The 25,113-nt window shown below is 35.6% G+C and overlaps 1 protein-coding gene across 1 annotated transcript in view; it reads right to left on the reverse strand.

The window, feature by feature from the left end:
- LOC149837749 (UDP-glycosyltransferase 83A1-like) overlaps positions 1–25,113 on the reverse strand; it is a 39,105-nt gene that overhangs the window by 13,602 nt on the left and 390 nt on the right. The gene's annotated exons all lie outside the window — the stretch shown is intronic.

Here is a 25,113-nt window from a genome sequence, read left to right on the forward strand (position 1 = left end):
AAGGAGCTTAACCGAAACGAGAGAAAATCGAAAATCTCTCAAAATCGAATCCAAGACGAAGCAGAGAGAGAGAGAGAGACTTACTGTTTTAGAATACCTACACCGGAAGACCCTCGACCGGTCAAAAACCATCACCTGTCGACTCACCAAAAAAATCCTGCTGGCACCAAAATCTTTCACAGAAAGAGACACGGGTGATCTACGGCTAGGAATCTTCCAGCTAAAGAAATCGACGACTCTCTTTGCGCAAGCACATACTTCCTCGCCCTCTCGCTTTCCTGCTCAAAAGAGGGGAAGAACATCCCCGTCCCTTCCTTACGTCCTTTTATAAGGGTTGTGTACAGGATGACATCATCACCCCAAATTGACAGTCAGGATTCACTGCAAAACGGGGGGAGGAAAAATTTCACGCCTCAGGTGGATGATTTAAATCGAAAATTAGCGACGGAATTTTTCCGTCCCTAATCTGTCGCTAATTAGCGACGGATTAGGGACGAAAAAATTCCCTCACTAATTCTGTCGCTAATTAGCATTTTTTCGTAGTGTTTTTGCGACGAAAAAATGTTGTCGCTAAGCTATCGCTAATTAGCGACGGATTTAGCGACGAAGATATTTCCGTCGCTAATTTTACAAATATTTCAAATGTTAGCGACAAATAGTTTTCGCTCGCTGATCCATCGCAAATTTGTGACAAAAAAAATCCGTCACAAATTTCCGTCGCTAATTAGCATTTTTCTTGTAGTGATAAAAAATCAAGAAAATTTTACAAAAAATGGCATAACTTTTGGCATATTTTTAATCAAACACCAATCTTTTGAGATATTATGAATGCACGCCTAGTTAACAAAGCAATTCTCAAAATTTAAGCATGTATTTCTGCCACTATTATATCATGACAGTATATGTTAGTAGGATCAGACACAAATATTCCAAGATCACGTATCAAATAATGGATCCAAATGAGTTTTGCAATGGCAAAAGCTGAAGATTTGTACTCAGCCTTTGCACTGGAACGGGCCATTGTAAGTAGGTTGCTTTTTCACTGACCAAGAGATCAAATTTTGCCTAAAAATAATGTAATAGCCAAGCTCCTATTGTTTGTGCAAGTTGAATATTGCTTGCACATACGATATTACAAACATCCATGTTGCCAACAGTTTGAGAGAGTTGGATGCTCACTGCATGATTGCCCTCAACAAATACATTGGTAATTGCCTAAGATAAATACATATTCTCCACACATATCCTATCATTATTTGAAGCATTGCTTCTTCGGTGGCTATTTTGTTCATCAATTAATTCTTGAAAAACACTTCAAATTTTTCTTTAATTTATTCATGTAGTTTGATGAAAACAATTAAGTAAACATCATCACTACATAATATAGAATATACATCACCATCATTGAAATCAAGTATCAACCTTTTCTAGCTTCTTATGTCTTCAAAATAACTATATTGAAACTCATACTCTTTGGCATATTCAGTTTTATGAGACATCAAGGTCATAAATTCATTAAAGCTATTATTTTTTGACACTATTATAGATCTCCAATGAGAGTCATCAATGAGATAGTATTGTACTTTAAAACTTTCTAAGGCTATCAAAAATTGTATACACCAACCACACAATGTATCATGCAAAAAATTGGTGTCATTATAATAACTCTCCCTAGCTGTTATGATCCTCAAGTGAATGAAAATATTTGTAGAGAGAAATCTATTGTAACTCTCCATAAACTTAGGGAGATAAATTAGGAAGTAGATGAGTCCAATAAGGTTCTTTCTCAAATTGTAAAAAATATTAATATAAGGGAACCTCACTACTCATACGGATGAGAGAGTAATGAGAGATCCTTCACCATGGATTTAGGTCTTCTTGATCGAACCACGTAAGAGTTATGTTGTCTTTCTTCTTTTGCTTCTCTTTTATCTTATTTCATATTGCTTTTGCCTCTATTTAACTCTTATATGATATCAAAGTTGTAGAAGACACTACAAAGATGAGGGTCAATAGCGGCAACTCTTTAATAGTGACAAAACATCTCCTCGCTATTGATCAAGCAATAACAACAAGATTTTTATCCTCACTAATTGATAGGTAATAGCAGGGACAAATATATCACCGTTATTACTCTACTACAATTATGAATTTTGTCACTATAGCTTATCAATAATGGAGATATTGATGTCCCCGTGAATGCCTTTCCCTTGCACACATCTCATCGTTAAAGACCTATATATGACGATGAGATTTTCTAGTTGTTAGATGTTGCGTTAAAGTACATTAATGAATATATTTAATCACCAGAATATCAAGCCATTATTGATCAATAATAGTGAGATAACACATTTTGTCATTAATTACTCTTGTATAATGGTGAGATTTTTTGGTCGATAGATATTGCGTTAAAATATATTAATAGAATATATATAATGGGCAAAAGATCTCCCCGTTATTGATTAATAACGGTGAGATCTAGATATTGCCGATATAGGTTTACTATATAACGGCACCAACTATATGACTATTATAGAGTAAGGTCAAAGCCCCCATTTGACTGACATTTGAGAAAATTTTCTAAAGAGGGGCCCCAAACGGGGCCTCCCTCTCTTTCTCTTTATCTGCTCTCTCATCTCTCCTTGCTCTCTTGTCTCTCAATTCTTGCACACTCTAGCAACTCACTCTCTCCTTCTTTGATGCTCACTCCGACCACCCCCTGTCTGGCTCCCTCTCTCCCTCTTCCTCACTGCTCACTCCAGTGACCCCTCCCTCTTTGTTGGTCACTTTGGTGCCCCCTGCCCTTCTCTCTCCCTTCCTTTGCCTCACTGTTCACTCTGATGACCTACCCCCTCTTCACTCTCTCATCACACTCAAGGTATTAGGGTGTTTTTTAATTACCATATATATATTATATGTGAATGATTTTAGAATGAATATTTAATTAGGGTTTTGGTGTTCCCTTTTATGGTATTTAATTTTTCTTAATCTCTTGAAATAATATTAAGATCATTTTTATTACAAATAAACATTCTTTTGATCACATTAAGCATTGATTTGTGCCAAAAAAAAGCTCATCTCAAGCTAATGCTGCAATATTGGTTTATTTGCTTTATAGTTCCAATCGAATTTTTTGGCATAAAGCTTATCAAGAATTGAACTCATTAGTATTCTTTCTAATTGCTACTACCTCTTAAGTTGTGGTCTAAAACTACATAAATCATTTTATTTTTCATATTTTACAGTCTAAAATTTCAAGTTTAATTGGAATCTCTTTTTGTCAAATGGTTAAAAAAAATTGCTCTAAAAGATAAATTGTTGCTTCTAGGAAAGCACTCTTTAGATCAAGGTTGTCTTTCTTCTCTTATCTCAAAGATTCAAACATTTATTTTTATTAATTTTGATGTTTGATAGTTGAGGATCCAATACTGTGCACATCTGCCAATGCCACTAGTTGATTCTTGATTAAAAGAAAGTGATAAGAGCATATTGGTTAAGTTGGACTTATTTAACATCCATAATTGCAGTGCCTTGATAGTAGGCTTCAGAGCTAATCAATTCTTTGAACGAGTATAAAGTCTTCAAGCTTGGGTCAAATATTCAAGTGAATTAGAGACCATTTAATTAGATTTGATAAAGAAAGCCATATCTGAATGTAACTGGACCGAGTTTGGTCTTAGACTCTTAACAATTTTATATCTGACTCAAAGACCAACAAAATTTGATTATGTACAAATGTATATCAAAATAGAGTATTTAATTAGGGTTCTTTGGCCTATTTTTTGTTTTTATGCAATAGTCACTTCATTAAAGAGATTTGGAAATAAAAAATATGCACTCAAAAGCATTGAGCATTGCTTTATGTTTAAGTAGACATAAGTCAAGTTTATGTGTTTGTTACTAGTGTGCAATGCTCAATGCTTTTGAGTGCATATTTTGTATTTCCAAATTGCACCATAGTTGGCCAATCTTGTTTATGTATGGCTATCATTCATTATCATGTAGATTCAAGTTTGTTCTAATTCTTATGATCATGTACATATTTTGGTATTATGGCAACTCTATGTTACACCAAATATTGTGAATCTGAGTATCACATTCATGATTTACCAAAGAGGAGATGTAGGTAATGTATTGATCTTCTTATGACATGGTTATTTGACCTACAATTGTTTGGATCTATTCCAGCATTCTAAACCTAGTATGTGATCCAACTTGACCCATATATATAAGGTAAACTTATCATCATATGACACTCTATATCAATTGGTCATACTCACACGCCACCAATAAAAACAATGTTCAATCACACTTATATCAACAAATTTGTTAAGCCTAAAGAACCAAAAATATTTAATTAGGGTGAATTTATTGCTCGTCTTGATATTTTTCTGTGATGACTAAACTATTGTTTATTTGTAATTATGGTGGTTCATATGTATTGGATTTTTTTGTGGTTCTTTATATTCTTGTAGACATTAGTTTGTTTTTTATTATAGGTTTTTTATCTTTTTGTTTCTAGCCTTCTCATGCTTTCTAGCTACTAAAAATAATGACTTTGAGCTTCCATTTCATTAGATAGAAGGCATAGGTTCATGACTGAAAGAAACTGAATTAGATCTATGTTGCTATAAACATTAGCAATTTGATAATCTAAAACCAATAAAAGTTATATGAGTTTATAGAGTCCAGACAATGCTTCATTTAAACTAAAACAGTTGGGTCTAGTTTTCATAGTTTGAGTTGATCAAATATATGATGTATTATATCGAGAAATCATTTAAATTCATCTTTATGTAAACGATCAAGTTGACAATTTAAATGATTTACAAATTAATTCAGATTTTTCCTTGTCGCTAAAGCAAACATGATTTAGCAATCATAATTTACACTCTTGTTATTGACTTATGAGATGTTTGGATATAAAGTCTTACAATGTCTTACCATCTCTTTAATTCTGTCTAAAAATCCATAAAATGAGACATGTCGACCTACAATTCATAAGTACTGTCATTGCTCCCACAACCTCTAATGGTAAGGGATTAGGTTTTGAAATATATGTTTTGAAATGAATGCTTATGTGCCTATGTGATTAGGTTTTGAAATATATTTTTTGAAATGAGTGCACGTGTAATTAGGTTTTGAAATATATTTTCTGAAATGAATTCTTATATGCCTATGTGATTAGATTCTAAAATATATCTTTTGAAATAAATGTTTATGTGCCTATGTGATTTGGTTTTAAAATATATGTTTTGAAATGAATGCTTATATATCTATGTGATTAGGTTCTGACATATATTTGTCGAAATGAATGCCTATGTAATTACGTTCTGAAATATATTTTTTGAAATGAATTCCTATGTGATTTGTTACTCTAGGATGAATTTGGTAATAAATTTGATATGTGAACCTTCGTAGGTCGCGTGTGTTATTTTGGGATTCATAAACATTGCAATATGTCTCCATCGCAAGCCAAGAAGGAAGACCCTGTGTTGCCAGAAAGTCCTAATTGGTTGGAGGATTCATGGCTAAACCCAAAAATTGATATAAGTGCAATTGAACATCTATCTATTGAAGAGTTTAAAAAGCATCTAGGGTCACAATGGAAGTATTATGTAAGTGCATGTGTTATTGCTCTATTTTCTGCTTTTGTGATGTTTTTTTTTTCTTCAAAACGATTTTAAAAATGTATATGATCCTTGTTTATATTTCATAATTGTGCTCTCTTAATTCCATGATCTTGTTGTTGTTGTTCATTTGATTAATTTGCAATTTGCAAATTGGATCTTCATAATATATATCAAATTTAATGTTGTTCATTTATGATTCATTTGATATAACAGATGTCAACATATTCACGATGATGATGTGGGTGTTCTTCCTCAATAAAATTTGATTAACCACCAACCATCCAAGGTAAACACGTAGACATAATCAACTACATATCACATGTGGGTGATACTTTAAGAAAGGAATAGGTGACCCCCCACACACTACATGCCACTGCAGCTCTAGAGTCATCCACAGTGGCCTCAAGTAAATATTAATTTAGTATTTCTTAATTACAATTATAAATTTATTATTATCATTCCTATTAATATTTATTTTGTTTCTCACTACAAATTAGAAACTGCAAAATCTTCTCAGCGCAAACATGAAAAGAAAAAATGTGTATCCCACCAAAGGCAAATCAAGAAATGAAAGGTGTTGATAACTATCAAGCCTAGGACACAAGGAGTCAAGGGCAAGGGCTTCTCTGTATTCTCTAGGAGGCTTTTGTGCATCATGAGGGAGCAGGTCATACTCACTCACAACTCCTAGAAGAATGTCTTAGATGATGAAAAGATGGCATTTTGTGAGGTAATTTATATAAGTATATTGCCTAACTATATTTTGATAAATAGATTAATCTATGAAAGAAGTGTTACTAACTATATTTTGATAATTTGGTGCATGAAGAGTTTGATTTAGATCAAGATATACCTGAACAAAAGTGTTGCCTAGAGAAGTAGTTTCAACTATCATACTCAAGGGTGCGAGAAGGTTTCTATAAGTATTAAAGAAATTTCAAAACCATGATGTAGCAGAACAACATCCTCTAGAGGGAGTCAACTCTAAAGTATGGAAAGGGATTTGCATATTTTTCACTTGAGGCTATTAGACGGTAAATATTGGATATATATTTATAATAAATAAATGTTCAATTTTTTAGATTTTTGTTTACTAATTGACCTTTTTTCGGTTAACAGTGGGTATCAAAGAAAAACTTGGTGAATAGAGCAAAGCAAATGGTCCAACATATTAATGGATCATCTTTGTACCTCCAGAGGTATCATACGATGGTAAATTTCTTTAATATAAGTTTATTATTTTTTATATGCTTATAGTGCTAAATATGTTTGATCTAATAGATTATTAATTTATTAGTTACAGTCTAAAATAGATAGGCAAGAATCAATAGCGAGTGTGTTCTATAAAGAGACATGCACATATTCAAATCGCACAACATTCATCTGTAACGAAGCAGAAGACACCTTTATAAGTAACCCACACTTTATAGTGCCACAATCATTCACTTTATTTTATATATTATCATTAATTACTAATATATAACCAATTATTAACGACGTGCAGCCAAAGTTGCAATCTGTGAAGATTGAAAATTCAACATCTTTTTTATAAGGAGACTTATCAATGATGCAACAAGACATCTTTGCCAAGGTCTTCAAGAAGCGATATGAACATGTAAGAGGGATGTGTGCATTTTTTTCTCCATCTAAACTATTCAATAACAACCAAGCATGAATTTTACAACTATCTTCTTAACTAGAGGCGACACAGATGAAAATCTAACAATTAAGAGAGAAAATGGAGTGACAACCAGAAGCAACTAGACATGAAATTGAGCGAGAGAGAAAATCAAATAGACAAAAAAATGAGCGAGAGAGAAAAGCGACTAGGAATCTCAGAGAGGAGATGTGGGCCTTCATGGATGCGCAAAGCTGCAATTTTTTGACTCTTTTCTTATTTGAGAAGTTTATATATGTTGTGATTTTTAAACTCTTTGCTATAATTTCTATAATTAAATTTTGATTTATGTGAATATTAGAATTGTTTATGTTTGTTGCAAGCTTAGAGATGATAAATCCGAGTGTAAGGGATTTGTATTTGAAGTATTTTTGTTTCAGGCCTAGAGATGATGTAGTGGGTTTGTATTTAAAGTGTGTTTGTTGCAAGCTTGGAGAGGACGTAGTAGGGGTTTGTATTTTTAAAGTGTATATTTTTTGAAGTATATTTGAAGTTTTTTTTAATGTTTGTTTGAAGTGTATGTCAATAGTTTGAAGTGTGTTGAATGTTTTAGGAATGTATGTTTGAAGTTGAATGCTTGAGGATATGGTGGGTCTGTATTTGAATTCTGTTTGTTGCAGGCTTGAAAATAATGTAGGGGTTTGTATTTTTAAAATGTATGTTTTTTGAAGTGTATTTGAAGTTTTTTGTTTGATTTTGTTGTTCAGTTGTTAATTTTAGTCTATTTGAAATGTATATATTTGAATGTAAAAATATTTTTTTAAACTAATTTTTAGTTTTCAATTTGCATGTTTATAGCCTATAACGACCATATTTTTATCACACCGTTATAAGACAAATCTTATCTCACTGTTATCATTTACAATGGCGAGTTAATGCTCACCATTAGACAAGAATGTTATAACCTATAGGTAACCTATAATGGTGCTCGTCGTTAAAACAAACTTATTATTTTAGGATACCTCACCGCTATTAGTGTTTCCAGTTCGAGCAGGATTCTTCGCTAGTATTGGTTCACCCTTTAACAACGCCCTATAAATTTTGCAATTATTGGTCAACAAACGTCATTTTCTTTCGGCGACTTATATGTGCCATTATAGGACAATAGTGGCGACAAATATAGTAATGTCAGCGAGGAAAATCACCGCTATTAACCCTCATCCTTGTAGTGAGAAGAAATGTGAACCTCAAAGAAACAACAACAACAATGAAGAGGTGATTTTTTTTTTTTTAAATAAGTGAAGTGGTGAATTCAGGTGTGCCAAACTTAAACTCTATTTCCTATGCTTCCTTCACCAACAAATCTTCAATACTTCCTCACCACCAAACTCTTATGTGATAACTTCTTGCTATGGAATCCCAATTCACTTTGCTCCTCAACAACTATGATCTTATTGGGTTTCTAGATGGTTCAACTACTTGTACAACGAAATTCATTTCTGAACTTGGAAAGGATCCCACATTGAATCCAACATATGTTCAATGGCATTGTCTTGACAAATTGTTATTGAGTTGGCTTTTATCCTCTTGATCTGAAACGGTCCACTCTCAAGTCATTGGATTGTGCACTTCACATGAAGTTTGAAGCACTCTTAAAAAGATTAACTCAGCTCTCTCACTCTTGTATTTAGCAATTGAGAGCACAACTGTACAATAATAAGAAAGGTACTAATTCCATCGCAGTATACTTTCATATAGCAAAGTCCTTGGCACATCAATTGGACATGGCTTCCAAGCCTGTGCCTAATGATGATTTGATCATGTTTATTCTAGTTAGACGTCCTGCATTTGAATATGGAGCATTCATAACGTCCCTCAACACCAGAGATAAGCCAATCAAACTCGATGAGCTTTTAGGCCTTCTCTTGACCCATGAAGAAAAGTTATTGAACTCAATGGTGAGTCTGTAAATTCTTTAGCCAATCTGGTCCAAAGGCAGTCTAACGTTGATGGGAGAAAATGATATTCTCGTGGAAAAAATTATGACAGTTACAATTGATGTGAACTTGGTATGCACCGATCCACGATCCTAGATCCAAACGGATCTCAATGTGCACAGAAGCTTTTTTACTAAGATGAGTTCAAATAGGACTCTGGGAAACAGGGTTTTCGGGACCTATGCACTCTATTTTGACAGAGGCGGTCCAGAATAAAGTTGTGCGTGACTCACACACCTTTCTAATGAATCTGAAATCACTGGATTCAGATTAGGAATGTCTACTCCATGGACTCAAAACCGGGACTGATAGTCAAATCTGTGAAGGCTCTCTAGGTTCGGTGGACAGCCTGTTCAAAGAGGGTTTTGACTTCTCAGACGATGGAGTTTGCAAAAACTCCCAATAGATGAACTAAAAGTCTGATTCAACCTTTTTAGAAAGTTATGGCTCAAAATTTTTGAGCAATATTACCCGCCTCTACTGAATTTTAAAGATCCCTGACGATCTAATTGTTAACTAACCTAAGCTGATAAAGGGGTTCTAGTAGGCCACGTGAATCACCTCGGATTCGGGCATGCAGATGAGGGTTTTAGAAGAAACCTTGAACTTCACTAATGTGCCAACAAATGTTAGCTAATCAGAATAATTTTCAGATTTTGATTTCACCACATAAATATCCAGATAATCAGAAATCAAGACAACATATATAGAATGCTATAACAATGAATATTATATTCAAACCTAAGACAAGTACAGAAAGATACATTTTTTCAAACTATTTGCAGGCTGAATCGATTAAAATAAAAAACATGAAAATGATAGATATTTGTCTTGGCTTTCTACAAAATCAAACAAATCAGATTTTTATGGAGGGAATCATGATAAATCCCTAAAATACGAAACACTGCTCACAATGTTCTGGATGGGACTGGATCTGATAGATTTTGTCTGACTGACTGCTTGATAGAGACTTTCTAGGACCCTGTCGGTCGAATCAAGCCGCAACCTCAACATCAATGTTGTAGGTTCGTGTCTTAGCTTTCCAGGAAACCCAGGAAAACCATAATCAGACCAGTATCTTAGCAGATACAGTCGATTCTTTAAATTTGTCTCTGACAACTCCAAAATCGGGAATCCGATTTTGGACAAAAACCGAGTGTAAGCAACCCACATCGAGCAGGATTTTAAAACAAACTTTGAGAACATTCAATAACATAAAATCTTAGAACATTCATTCAATCAATCATAAATAAGTTTTTTGCAGATTACAATCATCAAGAACAACAATAGAACAACACAAAGACAATGAAACTAAAAAAAATGCTAAATACGAGAAAAATAAGAGTAGAGTTTGTTTATCTCCTTTGTAGCCACAAAAATGAACACAATCTTGGCTTTAATGACAGACCATGATCAGCTTGATGTCTCCACTGTCTCAAACACCAGCATCAAGCTTTTCAAACCTTGATCACACGATCGGCTCACACACGCAGCCACACAAGGCTTTGCATCACCTTCTTCCTTGATGTTATCAACAAGAAACTTGTGAGGGACTTTAGTGGCATAATCGAGCCGAACTAAGCCAAATGGTAAGCAACAAACTTGTAGAACAGGATCTTAGCTTTCCAACAAGTTAAAGATCATACAATTTAGATCAGTATCTAGCGAGATATGGTCAAAATACCAGGACTGTGTTCACCCTTCAAACATCATCTTCCCCTCTCTCATCACTATTTCGAATTTCTTTTCATTTTCTAAAAAGCAACAACTAGCCTCCTTATGGTCGTCCACCATGAGGGTCTTAAGCCCTCGAGAGAGTGAAATGATGATGCCACCCCTAGAACCAATCACTCACAAAAGGGGGTGGGCTTCTCCAAGTTGCCGCCCACTTGCTCAATGCATGGGCTCCTTTTAAAATGGCTATCATTATCCTCCAACAGCCCTTTTAACCTTCTATGGTCAAACTAGATTCAAATGAGGGTTATTGATGTCCAACCCAAAGTGGTACCAACTATGGCTTGGGATAAAATTGGATCTTGGATCAAATCCAAGATCCAAATGATGTTTTTGCTTCAAAAACTCTTCACCATATTGGGTTTCTAAATTGAAAAAAAAGAAAGAAAACTACCCTGAATACCCTATACACCCTCTAGTGCCGCAAAACAATCCTACAGAGCACTAGAACTATCCGGATCTGTAGAATTCGGCACCTAAAATAATAATAATAAAAACAGATTTAATGTGATTCCATAACATGACAAAATGGAATCAAAACATAAAATTATAATCTCTGAGAAAGATACAAAATACCTCAGATATTATAACACGATATTAAAAATGGATCTGGATACGCGGAGATCCAATTGAACCCAGATGGTCCTGCTTGATTGGATCTGCCATGGATCACATCCTTCATCAAATCTTGGGAATTGGATTTGGATCTAATTTGTCTTCAAAGCTCGGATATTTAGGATGCTCTACATTATTTCCCCCTGGGTCGAAAGGCTTCATCCTCGGAGCCTTGTTCTTCTCATGCGAAACTCCATAATTCTTGCAAAGATTTAAAATAAAATCAATGCAGAGTCTGTCCATGAGAAAAATAAATATACAACGCAATGTAGACAACATCAGATATATACTTAAACCATTATGCATGCTTGATAAATACTGTAAATTGCTATCAGATATTAACACATTAACATTTTTATCATATAAGGCAAACATACTTAGGTTTTTACTCAAATATTCATATGGATTCTCATAAATATTTATGGTTTGACTAAAAACATGCAAATTAACATTCCTTGCATAATCTAATTCAGATGAATTAGATTAAAACACAAAAATTTTCAGGACTTGATATTTAATAATTTAACTATATATCGGGCTCTAACGATTGCAATAAAATTTAGATCGGACACAGATAAAAATTGTTTATGTATCATGCTAATCACAATATCAAACTTTGCACACAGAGTTTTGCTATTATAAGACAATTTGTTTTAAAAATAAGCAACATAGTATAATAATAGAGCAAAATTACTATCAGAATTTATCAAAGATACAGAAGTACGATTATCAACAAAATCCTGATGGTCACAAAAAAAATTTAGAGTTTTCATGTTTGTCATTTCCAATGTATTTATCTTAGAATTTTTGAATAAGTCAATAAGAGACATTTCGTCTTGAGCTTCTAAATTTTCAATTCCTAAAAGCTCCTTATCACATATCTCGATCGAATTTTCAATACTATGATAAGGCTTTTCAATTTTGACATTTTTATCAAAGATGAATTCACTAATGAGACTTGACGGATCAATGTTGACAATCATGTCAAACGCATCTCAAGGAAAAATCATATCTTCTATAGGCTCATAAAATTTCTCGTAGATCGGATCATCAAGACTGACATAGGATTGGTCTTCTAGAGGTTTTATTTCCCAAAATGATGAGATGTGGGGCTTATACATCGTTTCTAACACTGATTTAGTAATAAATTCATGCATAGGAACGTCCTCAATTTCAAGTGAGGGTTCCTTCTCAATTTCATCAATTTCATCAGACAACGCATCAAACACTATATCAAGGATATGTTCTTCATTCTCCTCATCGAATATTGGGTCACCTACAATTTCACGAAAAGGCTCTTGAGGAGAATCCTTTATGAAAATGATGTGAGTGCGATTGATTTCATCACACTAGGACACTTTCGTGATCCAATTCAATTTTAAAATTGCCTCCTATGACCTTTTGGATTTTCGGAGATTCTAAATCATAAAAATAAAATTTTCTTTATCCTCGCAACTCACATACGAGGTTTTCTCTAACCTGACTCCAGCATTAATATTCTTGAATGAGGTGGGGTTAGGTCGGGGACTAAAAGATGAGATAGGCGTACGAGGGCTTTGCCTCAATTCTCTATGCGAAGAATTCACATAATTGGATGCCAGATTTGGAATACGAGACTCCCAATTGGATCTTCTCGGTGGATCCCTCTGTCTACATGAAGACGAATACTGATGTGGGTCAAACCCACAAATAGAATCAGACCTCCAAGATTGAAGCAAATCAGGTCTGTGATGACGGTCTTCCTCTAACTCCAGTTCACAAAGTCTAAATTTTATCTTTGTCATCCGAGTTTTTCAGCAAGCAATTGACTGTACAAAAACCTCATTTTCTTATCCCGTTCTAACTCAAATTCATAATGAGAGTCATAAGGAAGTGTTCTACGCATTCCTCGAGAAACGCATTGACTTCGCTTGAATGACTTCTTTTGCTCCTTGGTAAAATCTTATATTTTATGATGGAGATCATCGATTTGATGCCGCAGGGTTTGAGTTCCATCCTTAAGGTCATGAATGTCCTTTTCAAGGATATACTAGCTTTGACCCTTATATCCGGTTCGCCCAGACATGGCACATGGATTGTAAAAAAAAATGACCTTCCCACTACACCAGGGATCGTGTCGGATTGAGAAATCTAGCAAACCTCGCTTTGATACCAAATGATGTGGACTCAGTACGCACCGATCCATGATTGTAGATCCAAATAGATCTCAATACACACGGAAGCTTTTTTACTAAGATGAGTTTGAACAGGACTCTGAAAAATAGGGTTTTCGGGACCCGTGCACTATGTTTTGATAAAGATAACCCAAAAGAAAGTTATGCACGACTCACACACCTTTTCAATGAATCTGAAATCACTAGATTCGAATCAGGAATGTCTGCTCCACGGACTCATAACTGGGACTGATAGTCAAATCTGTAAAGGCTCTCTGGGTTCGGTGGACAACCTGTTCAAAAAGGGTTTGGACTCCTCAGACAATGAAGTTTGTAAAAACTCTCAACAAATGAATTGAAGGTCTGATTCAAACCTTTCTAGAAAGTTATGGCTCAGAATTTTTGAGCAATCTGATTCAAACCTCTACTGAATTTTAAAGATCCCTGACAATCTAATTGTTAACTAACCTAACCTGATAAAGGGGTTCTAGTTGGCTACGTGAATCACCTCGGATTCAGGCATGCAGATGAGGGTTTTAGAAGAAACTCTGAACTTCACTAATGTGTTGATGGATGTTAGCTAATCAGAATAACTTTCAGATTTTGATTTCACCCCATAAATATCTAGATAATTAGAAATCAAGACAACATACACAGAATGCTATAACAATGAATATTATATTCAAACTTAGGACAAGTACAGAAAGCTAGATTTTTTTAAACTATTTGCAGGCTGAATTGGTTAAAATAGAAAACATGAAAATTATAAATCTTTGTCTTAGCTTTATAGAAAATCAAATGGATCATATTTTTATGAAGGGAATCATGAGAAATCCATAAAATATGGAACATTATTGACAGTGTTCTGGATGAGACTGGATCTGATAGATTCTGTCTAACCGACTGTTTGATAGAGAATTTCTAAGACTCTATCAGCCGAATCAGGCCATAACCTCAATAGCAATGTTGTAGGTCTGTCTCTTAGCTTTCCAAAAAGTCCAAGAACATCAGAATGGAACCTGTATCTTAACATATACAGTTGATTCTTTGGAGTTGTCTCTGACAACTCTAAAACCGAAAATCTGATTTTTGATAAAAATTGAGTGTAAGCAACCCACAACGAGCAGGATTATAAAACAAACTTTGATAACATTCAATAACATAAACTCTCAGAACATTCATTCAATTAATCATAAATAAGTTTCTTACAGATTAGAATCATCAAGAACAACAATAAAACAACACAAAGACAATAAAACTAAAAAAAATTTTAAATACGAGAAAAATAAGAATAGAGTTTGTTTATCTTTTTTATAGCCACAAAATGAATACAATCTTGGCTTCAATGGCAGACCACGATCAGCTTGATGTCTCCAATGTCTCAAACACCAACACCAAGCTTTCCAAACCTTGATCACATGATCAGCTCACACGTGCAGCCACATAAGGCTTGGCATCACCTTCTTTTTTGATGCCATCAACAAGAAACTTGTCAGAGACTTTAGTAGCATAACCAAGCTGAACCAAGCCAAATGATAAACAACAAACTTGTAGAACATGATCTTAGCTTTCCAACAAGCTAAAGATCATACAATTTGTACCAATATCTAGGGAGATACAGTCAAAATACCAGGACTTTGTTCACCCTTCAAACATCCTCTTTCACTCTGTCATCACGATTTAGAATTTTTTTTCATTTTCTTAAAAACAACAACCACCCTCCTCATGGTCGACCACCATTGAGGGTCTTAAGCTCTCAAGGGAGTGAAATGATGATGTCACCCCTAGCACCAATCACTCACAAAAGGAGGGTGGGCTTCTCCAAGTTGTCACCCACTTGCCCAATGCATGAGCTTTTTTTGAAAATGGGCATCATTATCCTCCAACAGCCCTTTTGACCTTTTGTGGTCAAACTAGATTTAAATGAGGGTTATTGATGTTTAACCCAAAGTGACACCAACTATGGCTTGGGGTAGAATTGGATCTTGGATAAGATTCAAGATCCAAATGATGTTTTTGCTTCGAAAACTCTTCACCATATTGGGTTTCTAAATTGAAAAAAAAAACTACCTTAAATACCCCATACACCCTCTAGTGTCACAAAACAATCCTAAAGGGCACCAGAACTATCTAGATCCGTAGAATCTAGCACCTAAAAAATAATAATAAAAATAAATTTAATATGATTCTGTAACATGACAAAATAGAATCAAAATATAAAATTATAATCTCTGAGAAAGATACAAAATATCTCAGATATTATAGCATGATATTAAAAATAAATCTGGGTACGCGAAGATCTAATTGGACCTAGATGGTCCTGCTTGATTGGATCTGTCATGGATTGCATCTTGGATCGGATCTTGGGAATTGGATTTGGATTCAATTCATCTTCAAAGCTCAGATCTTTAGGATACTCTGCATCAACAATGGAGACCAGAACAACATAAGAGGTCATGGAAATTATAGCAGAAACAATGGTGGCCGAAGCAAAAACTGGTATAATCGCAACTCAGGATAATCATCATGCAGTCAAGAAAACTCGTCCAGTTTGGTTTGTGATGCATGCAGACATGGCCATGGTTTTTTGTAGGGAAAATCATACAGGTTTCACAAAAAATGTTAATTCTGAAGTTTATCTGATCACCCTCCATCTTGAGGATAGGGCCTGTCAAGTGTGGGACCAAATACCTGATTGTGGGTGATGGAAGCAGATCAGGTCATGCTGAACATGAGCGTTTTTGCTCATGCCGACATTGTGGCCATGTGTTTTCATTTTGGATGAATGCCACCTGGTTTTGTTGACTTTTGAGCTTTTTAAAATGCAAATCGGATGGCCACGATGTCAGCATGAGCAAAAATGCTCATGTTCAGCATAACCTGGTCTGCTTTCGTGGGTGATGGGTTGCTTAATGCACAAAATTTTGTGAAATCATATTGCACCCGAACTCTAGTTCAAGCCCTAACCTGATGCACTCTAAAAAACAAATGACACTGAGTGGCAAAGCATGAGATTTTTTTTGTTTTTTTCAACCTCACGTTAAAATTGTGGAAACATTTCTCATTTTCATTGAATCTCTCTCTCTCTCTCTCTCTCTCTCTCTCTCCGAGTGTGGTTGACGTGTAGGCAAGGATAACTCATTTGGCTTCATGTGAACAAAAATCTTCCTCAAGATGCTTTTCTCTCTCTCTTCTGTGCTGGTGACGTGTAGGGAACCAAAGTTAAAACTGATTATCTCTAGTGCGGAAGTGCCAAATTTGAAAGGGTGTTTGCGATTGTTCCCTTGCGACTTATAGTGTGCAGTTGCACTTAGAGTCTGTTTTGCTTTTGTTGAGTCTGATGTAAGCTGCCCGGTTCAGGTGAATCAATACCCCGAAGGGGCAGCCCGTATACTTGAACTGTAATAGCCTGCGGGCAAAATTGTGAATGAAGTAAATGCATTGAGCTTTCTTTTGTTCACCCTCGTTGTGATTGCTTCTTGTGATTGCAATTTCTCTCCCTCTATTCTCTCTTGCTCTCTTGCACTCTGATTACAAGCTTCCACGATTGGCAAGCGAGCTAACAAGTAGGCTTGTGGCGGTGGGAAGAATTGTCACGCCGCACTGACCCATTGAAGGAAATAGGCCCGTGACAAGTGGTATCAAAGCCCGTTCTCGTGCTGGGGAAGGGACTCCGGAGTCAGTGTCGTCAAACACGCCGACAGACTGTGATTTGTGAGCAAGACATCGTGGCGCCTTATCAAAACTTGCACAACACCAAAGGCAAGGCAGTTGCTGAAGTTGAGGAGATGGGTTCACCTCAGGGCCAAGAAGAGTTGGCTGCAACTGTTAACAAGTTGGTGGAAGAGGTGACTTCGCATGAGGAAGCGATTTCACGCGCATGTGAATCATTCAATGGACTGAATGATGTGGTGGCGAGCCTGCAAGAGCAGGTTACCTTATTAATGAGGCAGGTCACTTCGTTGACGACTACAGTGGTCGACTTGCAGACTGAAGTAGGGGAGCTTCAGTTGAAGAACTGTACGTTGCAGCGGACGGTGACCCTAAATGACAGAAATGGTGAGAGGCCATCAAGGATTGATGTGCCAAGACCCACAAAATTCAATGGTTCTCGTGACAGCAAGGCCATTGAGAACTTTTTGTTCCAAGTAGAAGACTACTTGGATATCCAGAATGTGACCCTTGAAGATCTAAGGATTAAGGCTGCATCGACCTTACTTGATGGTGATGCTATCGCTTGGTGGAGGCGGAATCGCAATGACATGGAGAGGGGTCAATGTGTGATAGACACCTTTAATGACTTCAAAGTAGAGTTGCGCAACTACTTCATGCCAAGAAATGCGCAGAGACAGGCTTACCAGATGGTTCGTGAGCTCAAACACACTGGTTCGTTGCAAGACTATGTCAGAACGTTCCAGAAGCTTATGCTGGAGATACCTAATATGCCAGAAGACGACATGCTCAACTGCTTCATTGTGGGACTTCAGCCATGGGCACAGTCTGAAGTGAAAAGGAGCAACCCCCGTATTTTGGAAGATGCATATGTGGCGGCAGAGCGCTTAGTTGACACTCAGCGCAAGCCTTTCACCCCATCAACCAAAGTTGGGAAGAAGCCTGACCACGGAGGCAAGAAGCATGAGCAGCACAATGATAAAGGTGAGGCGTCGACACACCATCAATCCGAAAAGAAACAGAACTTCACAAAGCAGAACAACAACAACAAGGGTGCAATTGTGACATGTTGTCACACCTTTTTAGATGCTCTTCGCCCTCTCGTACAATATGGTATTTATGCATATTCTCGGTTTGCATACATCCTTCTATGTTGCAATTCATGATCTGTATAACCTGCTTCTTAATCCATTGAAATACAGATAGTGTATACAGATTTGTAGGTCGCATTAATATTTTTATGCACAAAGTTACAGGGCGTGTGTTGAAGCATTTCATATCTTGTTCAAGCTCATTCTGTCTAGGACCGTCTATAAATAATTCATATTATTCCATGAAGTGAAACATTGTTAAATATGAATACAAGTTTTCTTCAGTGTGCCATACATAGATTCATCTCTTTGTGTGATTATCATACCTGCACAAAAGTATTGTCTTCCATATGTCAATGCCCACTTCTCTTTATTTGTATATAAATTTTGTAACCACACACAGACTTCAAGGTCGTACATTTGAATCATTTCCTCCCAATTAGACATAAAAGTGACCTCATCTACACTCTCAAGTACACACCGTGTAAACTTTTTATCAAACCTTGTCTTTTGATTAAATATGTGTCCTATGTTCTTTGCTACATTTTAAAAGATATGCCGCAAACATAGGCGATGATGTGCATCTGACCATACATGAGACATTGCAGCCGCAATTGCTTGATCATCATCTGTAAGTATAGCTTGAGGGTACTTCCCATTCATTGCCTGTGTAAATATTCTGAATAACCACTCAAAGGATTCCTTGGTCTGGTCATAAAAAAATGTGTTGCCTAATATGCAACTTTGTTAGTGATGGTTCACTCAGACAAACTGCACAAATGGTCATTGTTCAGTATTCATCTTCACTATCATATAAAAAAAAAGCACATTATTAAAACATTCATAATCTACTCTTGACTTTGAATCTACCCAAAACATATTCACAGCATATCCATCTTCATCCAGTTGCATTGCACTAAAGAAATCAGGGTCTTTGCTTGATTTCTTCTGTAAGTAATCAACCAAAGAACATATTTCTCCATTCTTCATGTTATCTATCATCTTTCTTCTCAAGTGTGTTACGACAATGAAGTCGTATATGATACTTCAAGTATAAGGTTTTGATGATGAGCAAGTGAATCAACTGTATTTCAGCTAAGGCAATAAAGAAATATGACAAGCATTGAAGAATTCGATGAAGAATCTTTGAAGACTAGTGTGCAAATGTAAAATTCATTAAAAGTCTTAGATTCTTGTAAGAGCCTTACGTAGAGTGCATATTTCGGTTGCATTTTAGCTAAAAAGTCTTTAGAAAAACTTTTCTAAAAGAACCCTTCATGAAAATGTTTTTAGAAAACTCTTTTCTTAAATTTTCATGTTTATTAGTCGATCAATAGACTCACCAGACGACTAATCAGTTCTTCTCAAATTTTATTCTTTCCCCATTCAAGATAAGGGGTTAATCCTGAAAATCAGACTACATACAATTAACTATGATGGTCTTCTTCATTGCAAATCAAATAATTCAGTCCTCGAGCTGGTCATTCTTAATCCTAGATCCGGTCCTCGCACTGGCAAATTTTCAAAGTTCAATCTTTTGACTAAAACTTTCTGTCAAAAACCCGAGTTTTGTCTCGGGCTTCCTCTTTTGGATCCAATGCTTGTGTTGGAACCAATCATTTCTTCAGAGATTCGAGTTTTCAAACTCAAGTTTCTCTTTTATCTTTCATCTTTGAAAATCCGAATTCTTACTCGGGTTTTCTCCTTTATTCTTTCGTTTGAAGTTCTGAGTTCCGACTAGGACTTCCTTTTGGATCCAATGCTCACATTGAAACCAATCGTTGCGTCGAAATTTCGAATTTTTCAACTCAAATTCCTCTTTTATCTTTTGTTTTGAAGATCTGAGTTCCCACTCTGGTTTTTTCCTTTATTCTTTATTTTGAAGTTCCGAGTTTCGACTAGAACTTCCTTTTGGATCCAATGCTCATGTTGGAACCAATCGTTGCGTCGAAATTTCGAGTTTTTCAACTCAAATTCCTCTTTTATCTTTTGTTTTGAAGATCTGAGTTCCCACTCGGGTTTTTCCCTTTATTCTTTCGTTTGAAGTTCCGAGTTCCCACTAGGACTTCCTTTTGGATCCAATGCTCACGTTGGAACCAATTGTTGCATCAAAATTTCAAAAACTTCAACTCAAATTTATCTTTTATCTTTTGTTTTGAAGATCCGAGTTCCCACTCGGGCTTTTCCCTTTATTCTTTCGTTTGAAGTTCTGAGTTTCGACTAAGACTTCCTTTTGGATCCAATCCTGACGTTGGGACCAATCGTTGTGTCGAGAGTTCAAAATTTTCAACTCAAATTTCTCTTTTATCTTTTATCTTTTATCTTGAACATCCGGGTTCCGACTCGGGTTCTCCCCTTTATATATTCCATCTTTCTTTTTAATATCCGAGTTCCGACTTGGACTCTCTTCTTTTTAAAAAAAAAAAAAACCCAACTGTCAGGTGGGACCTTCTTCCAAAATCCAGCCTTCCGGCTAATCGATTCCAAATTTCAAGATTCAGGTTTATTCTCTTTAAAAAATCCTTCTTTACCCTTTCAGGTTAAGGGATAAACCTGATGCCTCCTTTCAATGAGGTATTCTTTTTATTATTTCCCCGTTCAGGATAAGGGGTTAATCCTAAAAACCAGGCCACATACGGTTAAGTATCATGGCCTATCAAAATTCAGAACTTTCATCAATCTTTCCTTAAATTTTTTTCAATTTCAATCAATCTTTCATCATTTTCTATCATTCTTCAATTCTCATTATTTTTTTTTCGTACCCTTTCAGGTTAAGGGATAAACCTGATGCCTCCTACTAATGAGGTATTTCTTTCCTTCCTTCCCTGTTCAGGATAAGGGAATAAATCCTGAAAGCAGACCACATACAATTAAGCTATGATGGTTGTGAATACCCCAAATTTTTCAAATTTTTTAAAAATGACCCTTTTGCCCCTGACTCTATTTTTTGAGAAAATCAAAGTGATTTCAAAGCTAAATTTCAGTCTTTCTTCAGATTTCTGGATTAAATTCCACATTGATATATTCAAATTCAACTCCGGGTCTGAACTCAGTATTTTAAATCCAAATTTGAGCCCCGTTGTCCGATTTCCAAAATAAAATAAAAAAAATACCAAAAAATGATTTTGAAAGGCTCGAGCGGCTCATCCGACACTCTGTTGGATCATCGGCCTTATATTTCTCAGTTTGAGGTTGTAAACCTTGAATATTTCTCAAAAATTCGGACATAAATCCACTTTCTGAAGAAATTTCCTCAAAAATAGCTTTTAATTCTCAGAAAAACTCCCTTTTGTAAATATTTTACAAAAAACACCAAAAAAATTAGTTTCAATCCTTGTTTTCTCACATAATTTAGGATTTTATTTCAAAAATACAAAAAATTTGAAAAATAAACTAAAAAACCAAAAATTGGAAAAAAATTACAAGGAAAACGAATGATTTTTCAAACTTTCGAAGCCATTTTACCAAAAACATTAGCTTAAACTACTTTTCAAAAATCTTTCTAAAAGAGACTACCTTTTTGAAAAATTGGAAAAATTTTAACGAACTCTTCCCGCGCCTTTTTCCTTCTCTCTCTGTCGTTCGATCTGCAACAGCAGGCTTTCCTCCCCACCCACAATCCTCAACTGACCTTCCTCTTCTCGAGCTCTCCATTCCCTCTTTAAAAAGAGGCATCCAAGCCTCTTCGGGGGGCATCCACTTCATCTCGAGCAATATCGATCCCATTTCTTCTCTCTGGCATCGTGATCTTCTTCCTCTCCTTCTTCAAGGTTACCTTCAGAATATAGCAAGCAATCCTTTCTGGTCGACTGGAGAAGATTGATCCAGCCTTAAACTTCAAAGAAAACAGCACCGTTCGATCAATCGAAGAACAGTTTCGTTATGGTGAGTTCCCTATCTCTGTTCCTTCATTTTTTCTCTTTTTTTTTTTAGATTTTCCTGTTAAGCTTCTTTCCTCTTCAATTCGACCCTTCTTTTTATGCACTATCGAGGGCATTGATTTGCTTCTTGCAAACTAAATCCCTCTTCTGTGCGATAATAAATGGAATCTCATAATTCCAATATATTTTTCTTTTCTTTTTTATCATAATATCTGATTTCATCTGGTATAGCATTCATAGACAACATCATCTTGTTCCCTCGTTTTCCTTTCTTCTGATCTTCATCATTTTTTTTTTGTTGTTGTTTGTTTTGTTTCTTTCTCTTTTTTTTGTGTTTGTTCTCATTAAAGCATCTTCGCGATGCCAGCTCATGGTAAAATTGGCTTACGCTGTGTGGAATTAATGGAGTGTCTATACTCCTACATTTTAATTTCCCTGTTCTTCTCATTTGATAAGGTTCCTCTCCCCCCCCCCCCCTTTTTTTTTCTTTCTGAATTCCAAATTCCTTTTGCATTTCCCTCTTCTTCATTCGGTTATTTATTTTCTTTTCCAAGCATCCATGGGGATATTGATTTGCATATAACAAATCAAACCACCCCTGATGCGACAGTAAATGGAATTCGCGATTCCAACAGTTCACTCTTTTTTTTAATTTTTTTTTATTTCATTCTCAATTCTTTATTGGTTTTTCATAAGATTTTGATATACATTTATAGTTCAACTTTCTTGCATTTTTCACCTTCATCATATGTCCATATGCTGATTGCTCATAGGTATCTTGGTTCTAAGATTGACATGGAACCCCCAACTTTATTTTGTATATTCTCGGTCATAGCAGGAACCAATGGTGCTTCACAATAAGCATCATTGAGTTCTTTTTTTTTTCTTTTCGACATCAGGCTCTCATCTCTCTTTCCTCCTGTATGACGAGGCATCCAAGAATGTGCTTAAGGCATATGTGCCAGCAGGGTACCCCATAGTGTGATTGAAAGACGACTCAAAATTTTCTTTTGTTGTATATATCTATCGATTCAGTCCTCGTTTGATACACAACTGATAGTTTTTTTTTTTTACCATTTGACCCTTGTTTTCATATAACTGTTGTCTTTTATTTGAACAGTATTGCCATTACGACTTTCCATGTTCTGAGCCTCTTTGTATTTATGTTTAATCACTCATTTCATCTTGCAGGTTCATTTGATGGGTTATTCTTGTACCTCAGTATGATTATTTCAGTTCATTTCATGCTCTCCTCTTCTGATTTAGCTTGTTCCTTTCACTTTAGTATTCTCTGTATTTTAAGTTCGTAGCATTATCAGATTTAGTAGCTCTTTTATGCACCTCTAGCATTTCATGCCATTGTTTTCAATAGTTTCACTTCTCAGTATCCATCAACTTGCTTGTTTCGGCGGCACATGCTAACATTTAACCACAGTCTTTTACAAATATCTGTATCAATCCTCTGTTATGTGATAATTTGATCAAGCATCATCATCATCCCATTTGTGGAGGTTTAATCATCTTTTTCGGCCATAATCAGGATCTGGATATGACTTACGTGTCAATAGTTTCACAGTAAAAAAAAAAAAGAATGTATAAGGTAGCGTCTCTAATGGTTTCTATGGATCAGGGGCCCTGACAAGCAGGTAATCTCACGATTAAGAAGAGTCATGAGGTACGTGTTACACATTATCTTGGTAAGACAGCTCTTGGGAGCAACCGATTTAATCAAATATTCGTGGCACATATGTATATCCATCGATGCCTAAGACTGTCATTGTCACTCTTGTTGCATTCTCTCAGTGATATTTCTGTTTAAGAGTGTTGTCTTATAGTTCATTTTTTTTATCATATATAGGCCTTTGAACCTCAGAAATCCCAGTTGCAACATCGAAGCAACAATAACCAGTTTCCCGATCCAGATCAGGGGAGGAATCGGGTCCCAACTATTTGTAGAACAGTGAAACTCCTCAGACATATCCTTGAATCCATGACAGGAAATCCATCAGAAATAAAAGATTTCCTCGATTTAGGTTGCCAGCTATAAGCCTGAAGCATTTTTAAGCAAAGACAACCTATATTAATGATCAATTGTTAGGTCATTTTCCCTGATTTGTTTATTTTACTGTGTTTACTTTCATTATACATATGTGCACCTCATTTCCTATGTCTTATGTAAAGCTACAAGTGGTTGAAAGCCCAGGTGCTGCGTCCAAATATCTGCATAAAAAAAAAAGAATAAAAACAAAGGAAGTATAGTCCTTTTTTTTTTCTCTGCCACCTGCAAAATCTGTCTTTATGGAATTTCTCTGATTGCTTTCTGCAGAACTAGATCTAACGTTACATGTTACCCCATTTTGTGTCCATCATTCATTTTTTTAAAACCTTGAATCTCATTCCTGAAAGTTGATGTTCTGCAACTATCGAAGAAGGTCAATTGCAAGAAAAATCTCCTCCACTGGAAGGCCAAGTGACTACCTTTGTCACTATAACCTGGTAATCCATAATTCTCAAACGAGGATAGAACTTGCTTCCACACCTCTTCCTATTTTCTGTAAAAATTTTGCGTGAATTTCCTTGTTCATTTGAGGTTGGTTAAGGTAACTTTTCCACATTTTTATTTTTTGCTTTGTTTCCTGATTCTTCTATGGGTTAAGCAAATTCTAAAGTCCAATTAACTAGAATCATGCCAGTATACCGATTTTTTGCACTTTAATGT

The sequence above is a fragment of the Nuphar pumila genome, chromosome 5 (genome assembly GCF_984573655.1).
Source record: "Nuphar pumila chromosome 5, dmNupPumi1.hap1.1, whole genome shotgun sequence".
NCBI classification, from domain to species: Eukaryota; Viridiplantae; Streptophyta; class Magnoliopsida; order Nymphaeales; family Nymphaeaceae; genus Nuphar; species Nuphar pumila.